Genomic DNA, 23,366 nt, shown 5'->3' with positions numbered 1-23,366 from the left:
GGAGTCGGGGGAAATTTGGGGTACCCGGAGTCGGCAAACAATGCACCGACTCAGACTCCGACTAAATTTAGATTGGAATAAAAAAAAAAAAAAAAAAAAGCAAGTTTAAATGTCCCAATTCACAAAAAGTTATAATTAATGACTTCTCTACTGTAAGAATAAAGACCAATGCCTCACGTAACCGCAAAACGAACACGTTAAGTGACCGTGAAGAAGCATGCTTTTCATGTGCTTCACTATATGGCACGCAACGCACAATTAGGAGCTGCAATACTTATACTTTCCATAGTGTTGTGTTCTGCTTTTACAGGGAACGCATGTTAGAGAACCAGTAAGTGTCCAAATAAAAAAATTCCAACAGGAGTTTTATAAAGCACTAAAAGAAGTTGAAAAGTATGATCGCTCATCAAAACTTACTGTTGAAGAAGCCATCCTTGTTTATCCAGAGATCGTTAGTGATGTGGCCAGAATAGTTACTGCAATGCCACCCACCCAAGTCGGTGTCGAAAGATTATTTTCAGCCCTAAAAATAATAAAGTCTGACTTAAGAGCCTCTATGAAAGAGGATCTGGCAGAGGCAATTCTCTTCCTTAGAACTCTACATTGAATTGATTTGCATTTGCTAAGCCTATAACTACATTTCAAGATTAATATAAACCATTTCTAGGTTTTACAGATTTTGTTTTTGGTTCATTATAGATAAGCTTTGTTTTTGTTCTAACACAGCCAAATAACGTGGTTTGTATTTTTGAACTGGTAAAGATCCTGTTCCTGATGTTTATGCCTGCTGCTACTATCCAGCCACTTGATTGATTAATATTTTTTTTTTTTATAAAACTTTGTTTTCATTGTGTTTGTCTTTTGCTTAAACTGTGCAATACAGTAGACTGTTGGCTTCCCAGCCAGTAGTCCTGTGGTAGGTTGCGTTTCTTTCCCTCAAGGAATGTATAAAATACATTCGCATATTAATACAGAGGAGTCGGAGTCGGGGAGTCGGAGTCGGAAGTACATAAAACTGAGGAGTCGGAACATTTATCTACCGACTCCACAGCCCTGGTAGTAACTAACCTGCCCCTCTTCTTACTAATATGTTGCTAGTATAATGGTAATATAAAAAAAAAATTCTGCATAAGATTATTATTTTTTTCTTGTGATTCTAACCAATTTACCTGACTATTTTCTTTTTGGGATTATTCATGTAGCTAAAGTATTTATTTTCATGAGTAGATGACAAGGCAGATTAATGAGGCAGTCATCATTTACAATCAAAACTGCTACTGAAATAAATAAATAAAAAATAAATCCATCACTCTGATTTAAATACTTGGAATAGTTTATGTGCGAGGCCTATTGCTGCAACATTATATGAACTTGGTGCTGAAACATTTTGAAGGATGCTGGCTCTTGCCAAGTAATTTGATCATTCTATCGGTGATCTCCTAACAGAGCAGTTATTGTTAAGGAAATATGATATGCGTTGGAATATACTAATTAAACGGGTTTTCAAATTATTGTTGTGTTAACAGAATAGTAAAAGGGTCCTATTGTCCATCTGAAAGCTCATGTTTGAATTTGCCAAGATCAAAGTTTTTTTTTGTTATAAGTTATTCAAATAATTCAAATAAAAACGGGGTTATTTGCTTTCTGCAGATTTGTAACTCGAAAAACAGATGGTCTCTCTCTTTTTTTCGTATTTTTTTTTTTTCGTTTTTTTTTTAATAAGTAGTCCAATTTGGCATATTGGCCCTTTTTTTTTCAGTTAATTTTCTCTTCATTAAAACAACATTTCAGATTCAAAATAAACACATTTAGCAGTTGGATAATTGTGCTTGAACGTTTAAGAAAGCTTTTAAGTTTTGGAAAGCTTTGAATTTGAAGGAAAAGTTGGCAAATATTTATATGAAAGCTTGGGGGACAGATTTGTAAAATGAAGCTCTAAAGTTGTGTTCTGGCCTTTTTTTCTTGGCTTTGTTTGTGTGGCACCAAATTGGGATTATGTGAGGTCTATAAATTATATGTGCTGTAAAGTCTTAAAAAGGAAAGCTGTCATGAAAGCAATGAGTAATTTCTAATACACGCACACGGTGAGAAAATTGGACAAAAAATACCGTAGCATTCGTACGATAATCTGATCATTGGTGCACAGTTTTCGAGTGCCGATCACGACGGTTCATGAGAATATACCCGAAGGGATAAGCACGAGAATTTTTCTTTTACTATAACAGCATGAACGATTTTCGTGTGAAAGTATTTTATTTCTAAGGCCTCTTTCACACAGGTGGACCGTTCAGGTCAGCCTGTCAGTTTTTCCAGCGGACCTGAACGGACGCTCCATGCACCTCCTATGGAGCGACTAATCTCAGTGGTGACATGTCCGCTGACATCTGATCCAATGCAAACCCTATTTTTTTATCCGTCTGGCGGTTCGGATGTAAACGGACAAGCGGCCCGTTTTCATCCTATCCCCCATAGAGGAGAGCGGAGCAGTGAGCAGGGATCAACAGAGTGAACCCTGCTGAGCAAGCGGAGTCCGTCAAAACGGACAGCCCCAGTGTGAAAGGGGCCTAAGAATTCAAAATCATGTGACCAAGACCACGCATGTTTGGAAATTAACCACTTAACGACCGCCGCATGTACATATACGTCCACAGAATGGCACGTACAGGCAGATGGGCGTACATGTACGTCCCTGCTTTTCCGCGGGTTGGGGGTCCGATCGGGACCCCCCCGGTACATGCGGCAGTCGGTTCTTCCATGGGAGCGATCCGGGATGAGGGGGCGGCTATTCGTTTCTAGCCACCCCCTCGCGATCGCTCCCCGGAGCTGAAGAACGAGCCGTATGTAAACACGGCTTCCCCGTGCTTTACTGTGGCGGCTGCATCGATCGAGTGATCCCTTTTATAGGGAGACACAATCGATGACATCAGACCTACAGCCACACCCCCCTACAGTTGTAAACACACACTAGGTGAAGCCTAACTCCTTCAGTGCCCCCTGTGGTTAACTCCCAAACTGCAACTGTCATTTTCACAATAAACAATGCAATTTAAATGCATTTTTTGCTGTGAAAATGACAATGGTACCAAAAATGTGTCAAAATTGTCCGAAGAGTCCGCCATAATGTCGCAGTCATGAAAAAAATCGCTGATCGCCGCCATTAGTAGTAAAAAATTTTTTTTTTATAAAAATGCAATAAAACTATCCCCTATTTTGTAAACGCTATAAATTTTATAACTAACCGATAAACGAGGATACCAGGAAGAAGCTCCGAGGGGACATGGCGGCGGTGACCTGCTTTTTTTTTTTCCAGGATTATTTTAAGAGGGTTTACTTCCTCTTTAAAGTGATTGTAAAGGATCAATTATTTTTTTTTTTAAATAGCAAACATGTTATACTTACCTCCACTGTACAGCTTGTTTTGCACAGAGTGGCCCCGATCCACCGGTTTTGGGGTCCCTCTGCTAGTCTCTCAGCAGCCCCTCCCCACATCAGATGACCCCCTGGATGAAGCGCTCTCCCGAGGGGGTTACATTGGGGGCGTGCTCCAGAGTCATTCATTGGGTGTCCATAGCCGCCGAATGTATGACTCGGCCCGGCGCCCGCGTCATTGGAATTGATTGACGGCAGGGGGAGCCAATGGCTGCACTGCTATCAATCTATCTAATTGGGACATGAGCCACCAGCCATAGATTGTGTTCTCGTCCCCGAGGAGAAAACCAGGTTCAGGTAAGTAAAACGGGGGGGCTGGGGGGCCGGTGACTGCAAGAAGTTTTTTTTACCTTAATGCATAGGATGAGGGTTTACAACCCTTTTAAGAAGCACTCTAAAAAGGCAAGTTGCCTGGCAATCAAGCTGACCTTCTGAGTTCAGCCCTTAGGAAACTGGTTTAGTAGTTTAAATTTCCCCGTGTGGTGGAAGTTGATATCTCTTTCTTCTGGTCTTTATATTTGAAGTCCTCTCTAATACTGTACACTGGAAACTTACAGAATGTCGGGCATGCCCTGTCACTGTGTGTGGCATGATCCAGGCCCCTTATTATCTGAGTGTAGGGGTGTTGTGTGGCCTGGATGTATTTTTATCCAAGATAAGCGAGGAATGACTGATTATCACAGTAGATTCTCCTCTGGCAGAATGTGTGGGACAGGAAGGAAGCCGCTCAGTGGGATGGTGACCTGCAATATTAAAACAAGAAACGGCTTGGAACTGACTGCAGAGATGCAGATTTTGTTGCTGTATAAAACCATGAGAAACTCGTACTGTGGATCTAACCTGTGTTCTTTATTTGTTTAAAGTGTAAGTTCATTTTTGGCTACAGTTTCCTATAATCCCACTATGCAGCTCCATATCCTCCTGAGGCTGCATTCACACCTGAGCGTTTTGTCGCCTGAAGCGCGACGCTCAAATACGCTAGAGGGGGAAAAAATACATTATTCGCTATGGAGATGGTTCACATCTGCACGCCAATATGCCCGACGCCGAACGACTGAAGCTCAGACAAGTTTCGGACAATTTTTTGTCGCACGTATCGGGCGGTTTGGTCCTTTTTGAGCGTTTCCCATAGAAAGTAATGGAAACGCTCGATTCAAGCGACTTGCGCGACGAGCGTTTTGCTATGGGCATTTCACCCAGGCAGAAGATTAAAAAAATCTACCAACATAGCAGCAAGTGATGAAAAGATGATAATTTTTCCTATTGGCTAAAATAAAAAACGTCAAAACAAAAACGTCGGACGACGCTGTATGCAAACGCGCAAATAAGCATGAATACGCACGACAAAACGCCGGAAAAAAACGCTGGAAAAAATGACCGACGCTCAGGTGTGAATGCAGCCTAATAGTACATACCAGCTCATCTTCTATTTAAAATGGTGCATGCCTCAGTAGTTGGGGGGGGGGGGGGGGGGCCCTCTGCACAAAAACTGCTGTGCTGCCGTTTGCATGATGGGCTGAGCTTTAGGATGACGAGCCCCCAGTTTAAAATGTGCTACAGAAGGAGAGAGTACGCTGCGTGCACGCGCAGTTTGAAGGACCTGGAGCTGCCGCTACTGAGCTTAGCTGGAGTGCTGAGAGCGCGCTGTGCAGGGGCAGTTTGAACGGTTCCAAAACTGGGGTTTCCGATTTCCGACGGGAATTGTGTGATGGCAGGCTTTTGTCAGAAAATCCGACTGTTTGTACGCTCCATCGGACAATTGTCGGGTTTTCCAACAACAAATGTTGGATAGCATGTGTTCAAATTTTCCAACAACAAATGTGTGTTGATGGATTATCCGACGGTGTGTGCACAAGTCCATCGGACAAAACTCCAAAGTACAAACACGCATGCTCAGAAGCAATGCTAGCCATAACACATCATTAGCAGAAGTTGCCCAAAACGTGGCACTAAAGAGCTGAAAAATTTAGTTTTGTGTTTGTTGGCCAACAATGGTGTGCCGTTTTGTATGCAAGACGAATTCCTGGCCAACGCCCTTCGGACTAAAGTCCTACAATTTGTCCGCGGAAAATCCGTTTGTGTGTACCGGGCTTCAGTTTTCCACATTATTGAAAATCCTCGGGCCATGCTGGAAATTTTGCTTTGTTGGCTCAGATTGCGCATGCTTATTTAAAATCTGAACTTCACTCTATAAGTCAAAATTTACTGTTTTTAATCCTTCTGTTGCTAGTATTAAATGGTTGGGAAAGTACAGTTGAACCTCGGATTACAAGCATAATGCGTTCCAGGAGAATGCTCGTAATCTAAAGTACTCGCATATCAAAGCTGGTTTTCCCATTGAAGTCAATGGAAACTAAAATAATTTGTTCCGCATTGACTTCAATGGGATGCAATACCGAATGTGGCCAGAGGTGGGGGTGCCAGAGAGCGCTGAAAATGGATGAAAAGGCCCGAGGACACTTTTGACTTGTTTCCTGCGCCCCCGTACCTCAGGCCAAATGAGGTACTGCAGGCCAATGTTCGGCTTTTCTCGGCTCCTGCGCCCCCGTACTTGAGGCCAAATGAGGTACGGCAGGCCTTTTTTCGTCTCTGCTCGGCTTCTGCGCCCCAGTTCCTCAGGCCAAATGAGGTGCTGCAGGCCTATTTAGCTTGAATTCTGCTCGTCTTGCGAGTCAACACTCGCAAACCGAGTCAGAATTAAAAAAAAAAAGTTGCTCGCGAATCAAAACGCTCTCAAACCAAGTTACTCTTAAACCAAGGTTCCACTGTTTATTATAGTTACTTTTTTTTTTTTTTTGCATTTCTTGTTACCTTATGGTTTCCAGGCCTAGGCAAAAATGATGTCATACATCCCAGGGAGTCTTCAGGAGGGGTTTTCCCTGCTAAGTATACTCTCCAGCCTGGGTTCTGTCAGAATTGGGGACCCGTCAGATTAGGTAACGGAAGTGAGGTTCTGTCACTACACCGCAACAGCCATCTTGGTACACCCCGCACTCGGTTGCAGTAAGCTTGCAGTCGGAAAGCGGCAGCGGACCTCTTTTTACACCCACCCAAGTCTTATGCCGCGTACACACGACCGTTTTTCGGGTTGTAAAAAATGACGTTTTTTTTTATGTCATTAAAAACGATCGTGTGTGGGCTCCAGAGCATTTTTCATGATGTAAAAAATAGGCATTAGAAATTTCGAACATGCTCTAATTTTTAACGTCGTAAAAAATGGCCGTGTGTGGGCTTTAACGACGTGAAAAAAAACGTGCATACTCGGAAGCAAGTTATGAGATGGGAGCGCTTGTTCTGGTAAACCTAGCGTTTGTAATGGAGATCGCGCTTTTCAGTCTGTTACAGCGTGATGAATGTGCTAAGACTGCAAAGAGCGAATCGGCAAAAGCAGCCCTAAGGGTGGCGCCATTCGCATGGAACTTCCCCTTTTTATAGTGCCGCCGTACGTGTTGCACGTCACCGCGCTTTGCTAGAGCATTTTTTTTTTCACGATCGTGTGTAGGCAAGGCCAGTTTAACGATCGGGTTGAAAAAAAATTATTTTTTTCTAGCCCATTAAAAATGTCATTTTTTACAACCCGAAAAACGGTCGTGTGTACGCGGCATCACATTTTACACTTATTACCAGTAGACTGAGCTTATATAGTGAAATACAGTATTTTTAAATCCATCAGACTGTTTTGCTGTTGAATTTTAAAAGCAGCGTTGTTCTGTCAGATTGGCAAACCTGTGAGATCAGCAGGCTTGCTGCTGCTTTTAAAATTCAACATCAAAACTGTGTCAGATTTTAAAATACTGTATTTCAGTATATAAGCTCAATTTACTGGTAAAACATGTGTAAAATGCAAGACTTGGCTGGGTGTAAAAAGATGTCCGCTGCCACCTTATGACTAACGATTATAGAAAGATGGGCGTCGCGGTGTTGTGAAGGACGTCACTTCTGTTACCTATTCTTATGGGTCGCCGATTCTGACGGAAAACCTACATGCCTGAACTAAGGACGGATGGATTCCAGGAAGTAAATGCTGGATCATTTGCCCTTACGCAAGATGACCATAACCAGAAATGCTAGAAAGTGTGTTGTTTTTTTTTTCTTTTTTTTTTTTTTATGTGGTTTCTCAGGAAAAAAAACGGACATCAAGTATGGGAAAGTTTGCTTTGAACATAAAAAATGTATTAAATAGTTTCTGGTGCTCATATGCACTATGGTTCTGCTTTAACCACTTCCAGCCCAAGGACGTCATATGACGTCCTGGACTTTCAGTGGGAATATCTGAATGATGCCTGCAGCCACAGGCATCATTCAGATATCCATCTCTTCAGCCGGCGATTCTGTGCACCATAAGAATGATCATAGCGGCAGTTCCACCGCTTGATCGTTCTTATAGGCGGTGGGAGGGGGGGGCATCCCCTCCCGCCGCCTATAAGAACGATCAAGCGGTGGAACTGCCGCTATGATCATCCGGTGCTTCTCCGGGCTCTCCTTTGCCATTGGAGACCCGGAGAAACGATCCGCCGGCGTCCGATGGAAACCATGGAAACCATAGAGAAGACTGGTGACCAGATGGTCACCAGTCATCTATATGATCGTCGGAGGCCCGGGCGCGATGTTATGACGTCACGCCCGGGTCCTGGAATGTAAACACAGCGCAATCGCGGCTGAAAGCATTAGATCTGTGATTTTTTTTTCACGATCTAATGCTTTCCAGCCTGGAGGAGAGATGTGGGGTCTTATTGACCCTGCATCTCTCCATAAAGAGTACCTGTCACGAACCATTCCTATTACAAGGGATGTTTTCATTCCTTGTAATAGGAATAAAAGTGATCAAAAAAAATGTAAAAATAAAAGAAATTGAGTAAAATAAAAAATAAAATAATAAAAATGTTTTTTTTAAACGTCCCTATCCCCGGTAGCTCGCGCTCAGAAGCGAACACACACGTAAGTCCCGCCCACATATGTAAACACCGTTCAAACCACACATGTGAGGTATCGCCGCGTGCGTTAGACACCAGCAACAATTCTAGCACTAGCACTCCTCTGTAACTCTAAATTTGTAACTTGTAAAAAAAAAAAAAAAATAAGCAACGCCTATAGAGATTTTTAAGTACTGACGTTTGGCGCCATTCCATGAGTGTGCGCAATTTTAAAGCGTGACATGTTAGGTATTTATCTACTCGGCATAACTTCATCTTTCACATTATACAAGAAAAATGGGCTAACTTTACTGATTTGTTATTTTTTAATTCACAAAACCGTTTTTTCCCCCAAAAAAAGGCGTTTGAAAAATGATTGCGCAAATACTGTGCGAGATAAAAAGTTGCAATGGCCGGCATTTTATTCCCTAGGGTGTCTGCTAAAAAAACATATATAGTGTTTGGGGGTTCTGATTAATTTTCTAACCAAAAAATTATGATTTATGCATGTAGCAGAGAAGTGCCAAAATAGGCCCGGTATGGAAGTGGTTAAAGAGCACCTGTAATTTAGTAGTAAACATAATCCAGAAGAAAGAGAGTAGAGGAGACCATTACTGTGCTCAGTCCTTTGACATGTTTATTTTGCGAGCGTCATGTTTAACGTTCCATGAAATGTGTTTGACGCCATGGCAATGTGATCAGTTTAAGTGGTAAAGTTAAATTGCCCACACATTATCAGATTTTGTTTCAGATCTGATCTCAAAGATCAACACATTTTACCAGCCCTATCATGTGAGGGCTTGCCTAAATAACTCATTGAAATGATATCCAGTCAGGTAGAACCTTACAGTGCACAGCTGGTCTATTTTGTTGACCTGTCAGATCAGTTCTGAAACAAAATCTAACCGTGTGTTGTCAGCGGTAGGTGTGGTGGACTCAATTCAGCACCTGCCATGTTATACAAGTATATAAATGCAGGTGTACATTTTTTTTTTTTTATTTAAACTAAAGATGAAAGTGGTAATGTTGGTAAAACTTTACAAATATTTGCAATTACTTGGTGCGTCCAGGTGAATTCAACTTTTTTTTTCAGGACACTTTGGGCCTTTATTTGGTGATAAATGTTTGTTTTGTTGCATTATCAAAAGAAAACATGCGCCGAAGTGTGAAAACTACCGTATTTATCGGCGTATAACACGCACTTTTTCCCCCTGAAAAATCACGGGTGCGTGTTATACACCGACAGCATACCAAGGAGGGGGATGAGCGCAGCCGGAATTCACGAGCCGCCATCTCCTGTTTACTAGGCTCTAACTCATTTCTCGGTCGGCTCTAACTCGGCTCTCACGTCACACACACAGTCCCGCCTCCTCCACCGGCATTGGACCAGTGTTCTGTCTATCACAGGAGCTGGTCCAATGCCGACAGTGGACTGTGTGTGAGAGACCCGAGTTAACAGGAGATGATGGCTTGGTGATTTCTTGAAGTTCAGGCTGCTTTGATGACAGATAGTGAGGCTGCAGTTAAAGCGGAGGTTCACCCTAAAAAACAACTTTGTACCATGCCATCCATCATACTTGCGTCAGCTACAGTATGCCTTTATTTTATTTTTTTGTGCTGTAATTACAGTTTAATCCTTTAGTTTTGTTTCAGACTCTCGCGGGGAAAGGCGTTCCTATGAAGAGGGGAACATGATTGACGGCCGGCTATGGCGAGTCACGCATTCCGAAAATAGCCGGAGTAGGACTCTGCTCTTCACGGCACTATACGGCGCCTGCGCACAGACAAGGAGCTGACTGCGCAGGCGCCGTATAGATCCGAGTCCTGTTTCGGCCATTTTCGGAACACGTGATGCGCCATAGCCGGACGTCAATCGTGTTCCCCTCTTTATAGGAACTCCCTGCGGGAGTCTGAAACTAAACTAAAGGATTAAACTGTAAGTACAGCGCAAAAAAATAAAATAAAGGCATACTGTAGCTGACGCTAGTATGCTGGATGGCATGGTAGACCAAGATTTTTTTTTTTTTTTTTTAGGGTGAACCCCCGCTTTAAGGTAAACAAAAATGGCATTGATGGGATGCATTGGGGACATTGATCAGGCTGCATTGGGGACATTGATCAGGCTGCATTGGGGACATTGATCAGGCTGCATTGGGGACATTGATCAGGCTGCATTGGGGACATTGATCAGGCTGCATTGGGGACATTGATCAGGCTGCATTGGGGACATTGATCAGGCTGCATTGGGGACATTGATTAGGCTGCATTGGGGACATTGATCAGGCTGCATTGGGGACATTGATCAGGCTGCATTGGGGACATTGATCAGGCTGCATTGGGGACATTGATCAGGCTGCATTGGGGACATTGATCAGGCTGCATTGGGGACATTGATCAGGCTGCATTGGGGACATTCATGGGCACTGACCTTTAATTTGCTTCATTGTGGTTTATTTTAAAAAAAATTATATTTTTCCCAGAAATTTCCCTCTTAAATTGGGGTGCGTTGTGCGTGTTATACACCGGCGTGTGTTATACGCCCATAAATACGGTATCTCTTTTTTTTTAACTGTATGTTTCTTGCCATTACCATGACCCACTAATAAACTATTTTTCTACTCTTAAAGGGGTTGTATACTGGTGTACTGGTTGTATACGGTACAGTTACCAGCGCCTAACTGAAAGCTCCCGATCGCTGCTTGTGATCGGGTGTTTTCGAATCACGTGATGGCAAGTCACGCCGGTTACCTGCTCTTAAGCCGCGCCACGCCTCCCAGCGTCATAAACCTCCTAAAGGGTACATTACAGGTAGATTTGTTGGGGCAGCTAATTCCATGAACCCAAAAGCAGTACCTGATCTATCCTGTCTCGTGTATGGGTACTTTTAGCTGGGAATTTGAGTTCATAACAGGAATGTGCATCCTGCTGCGATATCCATGCCTCTTTAGTCCCCACTCACCAAGAGTGAAGGGAGACTTTGAAGACTTATGACCACATCAAAAAGCTCTAAAATAATTTTATTTTATGGCTTTAAGATTTGATTGGCCGAGATTCAGCCTCAAGCCTTTGCATTGCATAACTTTATTCACTGATCAGCTTGTCCTTTGTAGCCACAGAAAGAGATTTTTGTTTACAACATGATTGTTTTCATACATTTTTAACATGAGTTAATCGTTTTTTTGTAATTTTTATCCTCTATTAAATTATGCTTAATTTTTTTTTTCTAATGAAATTAAATGGAGACTGGCATCATTAAAGGGTTTGTGCTTTTTATGTAAGTTTTGATGACTTGCAGAAAGGAAACAGGATATTGACATTGCATGTTTAGAGCTCCAGGCCATTTCTGCTTGTCTTGGAAAAGACTTGTACTTTTTTTTTTTTCCTCCCCCAAGATAAAAAAAGAAAAATCCTGATTTAATGTTTCATTGTCTAAACAGCGGGTTATTTTTATTAGCAAAACATACTGCAACAGAAACAACATGAGGATTTAATTTATGGCTAGACTCCATTGTGATTCCTCCCCCTCAAAACTGATAGATCTGAGGGGTAAGCCTATCATAAAATGTTTTATATGCTCCACATCTTGTGGGCTTGTATTTTTCATTCTTCTTTCTTTTTTTCATTCCACAAGGAAATTCTGATCCAGAAAGAGTAGACCACATCCGTTGGTGTTTTTCAAGTAAATTTAATAGTGGGGAACACAAGCACATAGAAGCTGAACCAAGCCAAATGTGAGTGGAGATTGTTGCCTGATACAAACATGAATTTAAAATAAACTACCAGGGCATGCAGTGCCAACACTCATAGTGGTAGATGGGCATCAACACTTTAATTGTGACCTTGCATGGCTTAATTTCAAGGCTGAACTGTAGGCGACTTTTTTAAATGTATTGTTCACATTTGAAATGCATATGAGAACCATTATACATGGCAAAGCATTTGTAGTTAAATGCAGCCAGTAAGGGTGATCATGCCAGACAGAAAGCTGAAGACTGTTAGTGATTGTAAATTCTTTTTTAAATAAACCAGTTATACTTGCCTCCTCTGTGCAAGAGTTTTGCACAGAGTGGCCCGGATCCTCTTCTGGGGTCGGCACTACTGGCTCCTCCTCTGCACTGTGTGCCCCCACAGAGAGCTGCTTTCCATGTGGGAACTTGTGTGAGTGTGCTCCCGAGGCCTGGATCCTCTTCTGGGGCCCCCTGTCGGCACTCCTGGCTCCTCCTCCGCACTGTGTGCCCCCACAGAGAGCTGCTTTCCATGGGGGAACTTGTCCGACTGCGCTCCCAAGGCCTGGATCCTCTTCGGGGGTCCCCCATTTGCACTCCTGGCTTCTCCTCCCACTGTGTGTCCCCACGGAGAGCTGCTTTCCATGGGGGAACTTGTACGGGCGCGCTCCTGAGTCCTGCTGCTGCGTCCATTGACGCAGACAGCAGGACTCTGCCCCGCCCCTTGCTTCCATTTCACTGGATTTGATTGACAGCAGTGGAAGCCAATGGCTCTTGCTGAATGTAGACACAGGATTGCAGCGCTCTCACAAAGGGAGCCTCCTGGATGTAAAATGAAGTCCGCAATAGGGTGATCTGGCTGCTGTGTTGTCCAAACAACGCTTAGACAATAGTAGAAGAGAGAAGGCCTAGCTTCAGTGTGCATGGAGCCTAAGTCTATGGCCAGCTTAAGAGCGCATCAAAACAAAGTAGCTTCTAATCTTGAAAAAAACAACCACATGTTGTTCTTTAAAGAGGAGTTCCACCTAAAAATTGAACTTCCTCTTAACCCACTCCTCGCCCCCTTACATGTCACATTTGGCATGTAATTTTTTTCGCCGAGGGGCTGGAAATGCGATTTAGCTTAATCGCCTTTTCACAGCCCCTCCCTGTAGGCAAACGCCTGTCCAATCGGACGGCGCCGCTCGCGCATGCGCAGTGGGTGCCCGGCCGTGAAGCCGAAAGCTGTCACTGCCAGTGCCCACACTAGAAATGAAGAGGGGGGGCGAGGAGCGGAGCCCCGGCCGGCGCGTCGCTGGAGCCGTGGAGCAGGTAAGTGTCAGTTTATTAAAAGCCAGCAGCTACACTTTTTTTGTAGCTGCTGACTTTTAATAAACTTAAAAAAAGGGTGGAAAACCCCTTTAAGCTATGGTACAAAAGGAGAATGTCAAACAGGAACTATACTGAATCGGAGCACCGCAAAAGGCTATTTAATTCACTTTTATTTATTCAAAGCAAACTTCCCGATCCATCCATGTCTCTCTGCTTTATTTTGCAGAGAAATCCCTTTGAAAGACACCCCCTAGCATTTCTGGATGTGGCCATCTTGGGTAAGGGCAGAGGATTAATGTAGCAATTACTTCCTGGCATCCATCTGCCCTTAGCTCAGGCATGCATGCAAGAGGGTTTGCTTAGCTGAGAAAGCCTCTCCTTCCCTCCTGAAAACTCCTGGGGCTGTATGACATAATTTGCAGAGGGCTGGAAAGCAAAAAGTAACTGAAGAAATGTAAAAAAAACGTTTAAAGTGGAAAATCTAAAATCCCTATAGACATCAGGGATCTAACACTAACCCCTCTATCCTAAAAATGTGTATACTTACCTTTTTGGATGCCGATCTGACCCGCTCAGACCCGACCTTTAGCACCGGAAGCTCTGCAGAAGACATAGACAACAATGGCTGTAAAATGAATGGGAAGTGACGTCACCCATAGAGTTACTTTGGGACGTTGTCCTCGGTCTCCTCTACACCCGCCTACAAAGAGAAGCCGCGGCTGACACTTCCGCGTGTATGTTCATCTTTTCTTTACAGTGAGAGAGAGAAAAAGAAACATTGTAACTTTCTGTTCATTTACAGATCAGAGGGATGAACTTTGGTCTGTAAATGAAGTGAGTTTAAAGCAACATTGTTGAGTAGTAAAAATAATAACAATAATAGATTAAATTTCTTTAACCACTTCCCGACGGCCGTACGACTTTATACGGCCGCAGGGTGGTTTTAAATCTCTGGGAGGCCGTGTTTTTACGGCCTCCGCTCCTCCTGGCCACTGGGGGGCGCGCGAGCCGCATCACTGGGATGCGCGTGCCTGGCGGCCGCGATGTCCGCCAGGCTCCCGCGATCGGCGGTTACAGAGAGAAGGACATGGTTCTGTGTGTGTAAACACACAGATACATGTCCTGTCAGGGAGAGAGGAGACCGATCTGTGTCTCTTGTACATAGGGACACAGATCGGTCACCTCCCCCAGTCAGTCCCCTTCCCCCACAGTTAGTAACACTAGGCAGGGTACACATTTAACCCCTTCCTCACCCCCTAGTGTTAACCCCTTTAATGCCAGTCACATTTATACAGTAATTAGTGCATATTTATAGCACTGATCGCAGTATAAATGTGAATGGTGCCAAAAGTGTCCGATGTGTCCGCCATAATGTCGCAGTACCGATAAAAATCGCAGATCGCCGCCATTACTAGTAAAAAAACAAATAAAAAATAAAATAATAATTCTGTCCCTCGCTTATTGCGATTTTTTTTTTTTTTTACCAAAAATGTAGAATACGTATTGGCCTAGACTGAGAAAAAAAAAAAAAATTAAAAAAAAGCTATTGAGCTATTTATTACAGCAACAAGTAAAAAATATATATTTTTTTTCAAAATTGTCGCTCTATTTTTGTTTATAGTGCAAAAAATAAAAACCGCAGAGCTGATCAAATACCACCAAAAGAAAGCTCTATTTGTGGGAAAAAAAGGACGTCAATTTTGTTTGGGAGCCACGTCGCACGACCGCGCAATTGTCAGTTAAAGCGACGCAATGCCGAATCGCAAAAAGTCCTCTGGTCAGGAAGGGGGTATATGTGCCCAGTAAGCAAGTGGTTAAATTTTATTGAAGCAAAGAGTATTATGTCTTATTTTATTGCCATCTTGTTTGATAACCTAATGTTCAGGGGTTGTAAATCTTTAAAATAAAGTTCTTCAGAATCGTGATCTTTATTCTAAGCAAAAAATATCCTGATTCTCATTTTATCCAGAATCGTGCAGCTCTACTATATGTGGTAATTAATTCTTCTAAAATAGCTGACCGTCATTCTGCATTGCTCTATCCAATGAAATGTGCCAGAAGACCAGAATGTTTTTTTGCTAGTCACTGTAAATTTTTCCTCACCGTATTTGCGGTTCAGTATTTTTACAGTGCAGTTATATCCAGGTCAAAGGTTGGCGCTAGACCGTTTATAACCTTGCGCAGTATGTGGCCTGTTCTGCTGGCTATATATCCACCAGTTATTTAACTGGTCAGAAACAATATAATTACATATTGTTCACTTTACCAGGAGTCCTGCTGAGGCCGTATAAAATCCTGAAAATCCGTCCGTAAAATTACATTATTGTCGTTTCTTTGTGTGGGTTCTCCAAACCAAAGCGGCAGCCGTGGCTCCTGCAGTCTTAATTAGAATTTACTCTGGTGTGTGTTCTCTGTAGAATTATAGTTTTCATAAGTTGCCAAGCAGATACATAGTTACACAACATGAGTCCGGATATGGGAGGCCGCTACGGATGATTGTGAGTTATCTTACGCCGATTCTCTCCAGGCTGGACTTCTGGAATTCTTGTAATTACCATTCGTTCTCCCTCCATCCTTAATTATAGCTTGTGAAAGACTGCTGCCAAGTCTCCCGCCAGTGAGTAAAAGGACCACAGAAGTGTACCTGTTCATATGACGCAATGTACTGACTGCATACAATTCAAAGAGTTCTATTGTCTTATGTCTTGTCCTGTATCCAGATGCATGCTTTAAATATTTAAAATTAAACTTGCCTTTTTTTTATTGAGTAAGCAAGGCAGGGCCAATTGTTTGCCAGGTCTCTCCTAAAGTATGTAACCCTGACAAAGACCTCCTACACTCCTGGTCTAACCATGCCACCCCTCCACTCCTGGTCTTGCCATGACACCCCCCCCCTCCACTCCTGGTCTTGCCATGACACCCCTCCCTCACTCCTGGTCTTGCCATGACACCCCTCCCTCACTCCTGGTCTTGCCATGACACCCCTCCCTCACTCCTGGTCTTGCCATGACACCCCTCCCTCACTCCTGGTCTTGCCATGACACCCCTCCCTCACTCCTGGTCTTGCCATGACACCCCTCCCTCACTCCTGGTCTTGCCATGACACCCCTCCCTCACTCCTGGTCTTGCCATGACACCCCCCCACTCCTGGTCTTGCCATGACACCCCCTCCACTCCTGGTCTTGCCATGACACCCCCTCCACTCCTGGTCTTGTCATGACACCCCCCCCACTCCTGGTCTTGCCATGACACCCCCCCACTACTGGTCTTGCCATGACACCCCCCCCCACTCCTGGTCTTGCCATGACATCCCCCCCACTCCTGGTCTTGCCATGACATCCCCCCCACTCCTGGTCTTGCCATGACATCCCCCCCCACTCCTGGTCTTGCCATGACACCCCCCCCCACTCCTGGTCTTGCCATGACACCCCCCCCACTCCTGGTCTTGCCATGACACCCCCCCCCCACTCCTGGTCTTGCCATGACACCCCCCCCACTCCTGGTCTTGCCATGACACCCCCCCCCCCACTCCTGGCCTTGCCATGACACCCACCCCCCACTCCTGGCCTTGCCATGACACCCACCCCCCACTCCTGGCCTTGCCATGACCCCCCACCCCCCACTCCTGGTCTTGCCATGACACCCCACCCCCCACTCCTGGTCTTGCCATGACCACCCCCTACTCCTGGTCTTTCCATCATACCCCCCCACTCCTGGGCTTGCCATGACACCCCCCCACTCCTGGTCTTGCCATGACACCCCCCCACTCCTGGTCTTGCCATGACACCCACCCCCCACTCCTGGTCTTGCCATGACACCCACCCCCCACTCCTGGTCTTGCCATGACACCCACCCCCCACTCCTGGTCTTGCCATGACACCCACTCCTGGTCTTGCCATGACACCCACTCCTGGTCTTGCCATGACACCCACCCCCCACTCCTGGTCTTGCCATGACACCCACCCCCCACTCCTGGTCTTGCCATGACACCCACCCCCCACTCTTGGGCTTGCCATGACCCCCCCCCCCCCCAATACGTTTTGTTTACGTTGACCTGTTAAATGGGAACCCAGGCAGGGTTGAGTCACTGGTTGTTAAGACACTGGTGTGTGCCAGTTTCCTAAAAACTTTGTGCTGGAGGCCAGGCCATTCATTTGGCTGTTCGCACAGCAACCTTCATTAACTGTAAACAGTGCATGGGTCTCCCTCATACTTTCCATTCGGTCTTATTTTGCATTTATTTTGTTATATTCTCCAGTAAAATTTCCAGATTTGTCTCATGTTTTTTTTAAACGATAACTCCAAAACGTATTTCTGTATTGGGGTAATTACTTTCAGCCGTGCTGACACACGCCCTGCATAACCAGATCAGTGTACGTCCCCTTTAAGATGCGAGCCGGCGCACTCGCTCCATGACCGCGCCCGCAGACCCGATCGCCGCCGATCGGGTCACAGAGCCAGAACAGGGAGAGGTAAGTGTAAAGAAACATCTCCCCGTTCTTCTCAGTGACACTGTCAGTGATCGTCTGTTCCCTGTCATCATTGGGAACAGCAATCAATGTCGTGTCCCGCCAAGCTACGCCCCCTAACGGTTATAAACCCTCCCTAGGTCACACTTAACCCCCCCTTTTTTTTAACCAAAAATATGAAGAAGAATACGTATCGGACTAAACTGTGGAAAAAAGTTTATTTTTTGGGGATATTTATTATAGCAAAAAGTAAAAAATATTGAATTTTTTTCAAAATTGTCGCTCTATTTTTGTTTATAGCGCAAAAAATAAAAACCGCAGAGGTAATGAAATACCACCAAAAGAAATCTCTATTTGTTGGGAAAAAAGGACGCCCATTTTGTTAGGGAGCCACGTCGCATGACCGCACAATTGTCAGTTAAAGCGACACAGTGCCGAATCGCAAAAAGTGGCCCGGTCCTTTAGCAACAAAATGGTTCCGGGGCTTAAGTGGTTAAACATCTCTTCATAACACAACCAGACTGGTTTCCTGTCTGAAAGGACTTTCATGTTGCTGGAAGGAGAAGATGAGGTGTGAAGACAGACAGCGCTGACACAAAATGTAAAACCAATATCGCTGTAATTTCCTTGGCAGTCATTGACTGATGCCTTGCTATATTGCTGTCATCCTGATTGCATTACGTACATTGCCTGTGTACATCCTGATCACTGTGATGAGGACGTGGAGACGTCATATAATTACTGACTTGTGGAAGCAGATGAGAGAAGATGATCTCAGATACCCCATTATGTTGTGGGCTACCGGGCCAGATGTATGTGCTGCAGGGCATGATGTCAGCTCTTGGAATTACAGAAAAGACATGGATTGCTGGAATAAGTCTGTGCGCAATCTGTGCATTGCAAATGGCATTGTATTAGGAATAATGAACATAATGTTGGGAGAAGGAAATCTGGAAGTCAGAAGTTGCTTAATTTTTTTTTCTAGGACTTAAAAATGACAGTTGGGTTCTTATAGGTTGCTCTTATAGGTAAGCCATTCCTTTTTCCATTTTTCTGGTTTGAATTCATGAGATCAAATTTGGTTTCACCGGCAGGGACCAGCCAAATATTGACCAGTGTGTGGCCATTCTTGCTTGACGGAAGTTGATTGACTTCTGTCAAAGGGACTTGCTAGGAAACGTTTCCCAATCAGCAGCTGTAGCCCAATGGCTGTAGTCGCTGATCAGAGTATTCTGGTCCATCTGTCGGAATGCAATGTCCCACAGGGGTGGGAGAAATAAATTGCTTCACCCATCGTGCTTGTGTTGATTGAGTAATCATTTATTTTCATCCTACTGGCTGAACGAAAAAAAAAAAACGGTCTATGACCAGCTGAATGCTTAGTACGTACAATCAGAAAATCGGACAAAAAATACTTCTTTGTGGCCCTGACATCACCAAAGGTCCATACATAATGTTCGATATATGTAGTGTTTGAGAGGACTGTCAGAAACTGCAGACCTAATAGAGAAAATGTGGGTCAGAGAGTGTGGACATGCTACATTTGTTGGCTGGGGATAAACAATACGAGGTATATACCGTATTTATCGCGGGAAAAAACGCGCTCCCGTGTATACCGCGCACCCCTAATGTGGCCCCCAATCCTGTGGGAAAAATGTTTTTTTTGTTTTTTTGTACTTAGTTTTGGTGTCTTGCGCGGCGTCCATCGGCGGCCTCGTCGGGTCCGGCGTCCTTCTGCGGCTTTGGGTGTCCTCTTCGGCGGGTCCGTCTTCGGCGGGTCGGGTGTCCTCTTCGGCATGTCGGGTGTCCTCTTCGGCGGGTCGGGTGTCCTCTTCGGCATGTCGGGTGTCCTCTTCGGCATGTCGGGTGTCCTCTTCGGCATGTCGGGTGTCCTCTTCGGCATGTCGGGTGTCCTCTTCGGCATGTCGGGTGTCCTCTTCGGCATGTCGGGTGTCCTCTTCGGCATGTCGGGTGTCCTCTTCGGCATGTCGGGTGTCCTCTTCGGCATGTCGGGTGTCCTCTTCGGCATGTCGGGTGTCCTCTTTGGCATGTCGGGTGTCCTCTTCGGCATGTCGGGTGTTCCCTTTCGGCGGGTCGGGCGTCCTTCTGCGGCGTCCTCGCGGCATCCTCGCGTCCTCCCCGCTCGTTTCCCGCCACGAGTTTGAATACTGCGCCGGCATATACCGAGCGCAGTACACTCGTGTATCTTCGGGCAGGCTCGGCAACTGTCGCGCCGACGTCCTGTACGCTCAGGACGTCAGTGCGAGAGGCGCCGAGACTGCCCGAAGATACACGAGTGTACTGCGCTCGGTATATGCCGGCGCAGTATTCAAACTCGTGCCGGGAAAGCGGGTATCGGCGTATATCGCGCACCCACGATTTTGCCCTGATTTTCAGGGCAAAATAGTGCGCGGTATACGCCGATAAATACGGTAAGTGTAGCGCTCAAACAATAAAATAAATAACCAAATATTGCATACAAAAAGTGGATGAACCACAAATAGCGATGGCTCACTGTAACAAAAACAATACAATTACATGTAAATCAAATGTGACAAAAGATAGAACTTATAGTCCATAAGAAAATAAAGGAATATATAACTGGATAGTCCGCCAAGTGTCACGAAATAGCTGGAACACAAACTTCGAAGTGATTCTTAAGGAAAAAGTCGTGACGACTTATATAGAATGTGATGACCCGCCACTGATAATATTATTCCGGTAAGCTCGCAATTTTATTGGTGGCGGGTCATCGCATTCTATATAAGTGCAAGGCCTGTTGGCAAAACCAGATCTTAGGCTGAGCCTGGTTTAAAGAACAGTAGTGAATCTTTTGAAAGTCCGCTCTGCTCAGCCTATGTACCTCCAATTCCAGCCACGTTTCACTAGACTGAGCTTCATTGAATTCCTCCCAGGCTTCAGGTATTTCACACATTCGCTGCCAGCTGCGCACGAGCCGCTTTGCCATGCCAAGCTTGGATTAATTTCTTCATTGCTGCTTCTAGTTAATGTGAAACAGGTGTTCTATGATGACTTATCAGTATGAAGGAGTGGGGCCCCTGTGTAATCCAAGCCAGGCACCTGCTTCCCTAATATTAAATGGGCACTGCAGTGACCCAAGGAGCTGCTCTTTTCCTGGCTAAATTCTTCTACCCTCATAAAGTGTTTGCTAGTCCTTGGATATAATGGCTTCACTTTTCACCCGCTAGTATGCCCAGTAACTCACTTCCTGCTCCTCTTCTGATTTGGACTGTCAATATGTCCCCCCCCTCTCATCTCTAACATAGAGGGAGGTGCTTTGTCTTTCACAGAAGAAAACTGGGAAGGCTGCCCACTCCCACCACTCTCCTTCTTCCAAGGCTTGCCTGCCCTACCAGGGAGCCCGAGACTGAAACTGGTGATTCCACCAGCTTTAGTATAGAGCCGAATGGGGGCCAGATCTTCCCTGATCATCTCTATGGTATAAGAAAACAGAAGTGTGACGGGAGGGTCTGTGGAACCCAGAATCCCTTGGAAAGGTTGGGAAACCCTTGTTTCACGCTCCCCTTGCACCTCTTATGTCTATGTTACCCTGTGCCATCCTGGCACCGGGTGACTGAGAAAATGTCTTGGATTGCTAAAAATGGGACAGTAACTTTTATCCACAATATCTCCCAGGGTATATGTAAAGACTATTCTTGGTTTGTTTAATTCTGAACTCAACTCATTGTTAGTTGAGACTGAGAGCTGATCACATTGGCCTCTGTACTCCTGCTAGAGCTCCTGCTATTGTGTGAAGGTGTCCTGTGTTTATAGTTATGATAATGTATAATCTACTGTGTGAAGCTCGGTGACAAGTCTGACCTGTAGTGAAATCCTGACGGGCATGGTGTCGCATCAGCTACTTTAAGGGATTACTTAAAGGAACACTAAAGGCAGAATTTTTTTTTAAATAACAATATACTTACCTCCACTGTGCAGCTCGTTTTGCACAGAGTGGCCCCGAATCCTGTCTTCTGGGGTCCCTCGGCGGCTGTCTCGGCTCCTCCTCGCAAAAGCTTTCTACCTGCTTTTGCGAGCGCGCTCCCGTGATACAGCGGCGGCCATAGCTGCCGACTGTATCACTTGGCCCCGGCGCGCCGCGTCATCCGCTGTGATTGACAGCAGCGCCAGCCAATGGCTGCGCTGCTATCAATCCGCCCAGCCTAGCCAATCAACGGCCAGGCTGGGAACCGAACAGGATGACAAGCGCGCGCCCGGGACTTTCCAGGGGTGAGGTAAGTAAAACGGGGGCTCAGGGGGGGGGGGGGGGGCGTTGCTGTCAGATGTTGTTTTACCTTAATGCATAGGATGCACTAAGGTAAGAAAACTTTTACTTTTACAACCCCTTTAATTAGATCATGTTAATTAGGTTTATGGTTACAAGTTTATTTGAATAAAATGAGGACGGGAGAACCCTCCTAAAGGTAAACAAACCATTTTTGGCTTGGGAAATCATCTGGTTAAACTGATCTAGATTTGATCAGATGCTTTTAAGTCCAGAGGAGAGATCTGGGGTCTAAGGCCCCATTCACACCTAGGTTTTTACGCCTGAAGCGCACTGCTCACAAACGCCAGAGGGGAGAATTAACATTATTCCCTATGGTGAATGTTCACACCTGAACGCCCGTCGCGCGAAGCTCAAACAAGTCCCGGACCTTTTTTTGTCGCGCGTATCGTGCGGTTTGGGCGTATTTGAGCGTTTTTTTTTTCCCCATAGAAAGTAATGGGAAACGCGCGAATTGAGCGTATCGCGCGACAACGGGCGTTTGCTACGGGCGTTTCGTCGCTTTAATAAATAGAACTTGTTGCCCATGCAGAAGATTAAAAAAATCTACCAACATAGCAACAAGTGATGAAAAGATAATTTTTCCTATTGGCTAAAATAAAAAACGCCGAAGTACAAAAACGTCGCACGACGCTGTATGCAAACGCGCAAATACGCGCGACAAAACGCCAGAAAAAAACGCCCAAAAAAACTACCGAACGACCGACGCTCAGGTGTGAATGCAGCCTAATAGTCCCTAGATCTCTCAGTAAAGAATGCCGGTCCTTGCTCATGCTATCACAAGGGTTGATGTTCACCCCTTGTGATAACAACAAAAGTGTTAGGAAATTAAAGGGACAGTGTAAAAATAAATTAATAATGGAAAAAAATAAATTCTAAAGTGTCCCCCTGTGTTTGCGCGCAATTGCATATGTAGGTTGTGCATGCATCTGTAAATGGTGTTCGCACCACACATGTGCGGTATCTCCATAGGCGTGCGTACAGGGTGTGCCAGGTGTGCCCAGGCACACCCTAATCATCCTGTGCAGAACAGATCCCCCCTACTGACCTGGCTCTTCCCCTTTCCCCCACAGCACTGCCAGCTTCCCTCCTCTCCCACTGGTTGTGTTGCTGTGGATTGTTTAGGATGAGTAGGGGAAGGGGCCAGTAAATATGCCATTTACTGGCCCCTTCCCTTTCTGAATCAACTTCATGAGTGATCGGTAGAGAGTGT

The 23,366-nt window shown here is 45.1% G+C and overlaps 1 protein-coding gene across 1 annotated transcript in view; it reads left to right on the top strand.

The window, feature by feature from the left end:
* TANC1 (tetratricopeptide repeat, ankyrin repeat and coiled-coil containing 1) overlaps positions 1-23,366 on the top strand; it is a 330,651-nt gene that overhangs the window by 61,519 nt on the left and 245,766 nt on the right. The gene's annotated exons all lie outside the window — the stretch shown is intronic.

Source organism: Rana temporaria, chromosome 6, assembly GCF_905171775.1.
Source record: "Rana temporaria chromosome 6, aRanTem1.1, whole genome shotgun sequence".
NCBI lineage: Eukaryota > Metazoa > Chordata > Amphibia > Anura > Ranidae > Rana > Rana temporaria.
This window is presented reverse-complemented; position numbering and strand designations above follow the sequence as displayed.